Genomic DNA, 1,157 nt, shown 5'->3' on the forward strand with positions numbered 1-1,157 from the left:
AGTTCAGGCTAGGGAGAAAGAGCCCAAAGGAGAGCAGGTGGGGAGGAGAGCAATACAGGACAAAGAGCAGGGATAGGCTGGGGAAATATCTGAATCATCCTCACCAGCTGGATGTTGCAGGGTCTATCTGAAGAATGGCCTGGTGGCCTGCCAGACTCCAGTCCTTAATCTTAGAGTCCCGCTGCCTCTGAACAGAAAGAGTATAGCTGGCTCCCTGCATCTTTCAGATGAACCACATCTCTTGACTCCTCTAGTAGTGTCCCGTGGCTAGGAGCTGTCATGATGCCTGCTAGCAGCTGGGGACTTTACACCTGCATGCAGGGCAACCCCACATAGAGGTTGGGGCTATGTGAATGAGTGGGTTGGTGACTGGGGACCGAGAGCTGAGATAGGTCAGGAATACCCATGAGCTGTGCCTGCTGCAAGGAGGGTGAAATCAGAAGGGGAAAGTCATAGGACTAATCATTTCAGACTCTGCAGACAAAGGGCTGGGTGTGGACATGCTTGGAAAAACTATGTGTACATTGTTCCTGGCTCCTACTGCCTGAGGGGTTTCTGAGTTCTTGGCACAACAAGGGCAGGTGTCCTGTGGATACCACTGCTGGCCTATGTTGCCAGCAGATACTGTCTGGGATACCAGATTGGTCCAGGTGCAGATGCTTTCAGGGTGAATGGAAAATCCATAGGAATGGCACCTTAACTTGGGACCTTAACCTGGGGATGTGTGGGGTCCAATGCAGGAAACACCAGGGATGATCCTGTTGAGAGTAGCTCCACCTCCAAGATGGTGTTTGGCCCCAGGGAAGAGGTGCCCATAATGGCACCCTCAGTAACAGTGTCCCATAGGGATATTGAAGCTATGTAAGCAGTTGGAACACTTTGGGTTTCATCCATGAAAGGGGAAGGCACAGACAGTGGGCAGGCTCCCCATTTTGAAACAGCCAATGGTACCCTGCAGTCATCATATATATAAAACAGAAAAAAAATTCTGATTGATGGATTTCAGGCATATACATGCCACTTTAAATACTCTGCTCTAGGCATCCTTGTCAAGGCCAAGCGTACATCCACCAATACTCAGATACTTTCTCTAACTTTGTTTAGGCAGATGGCAGCTCTGTAGTAACTTAAGTTGCTTATGCCAAGCAGCACAAGGT

This window comes from Myotis lucifugus, unplaced genomic scaffold (assembly GCF_000147115.1).
Source record: "Myotis lucifugus unplaced genomic scaffold, Myoluc2.0 scaffold_40, whole genome shotgun sequence".
Taxonomy (NCBI): Eukaryota; Metazoa; Chordata; class Mammalia; order Chiroptera; family Vespertilionidae; genus Myotis; species Myotis lucifugus.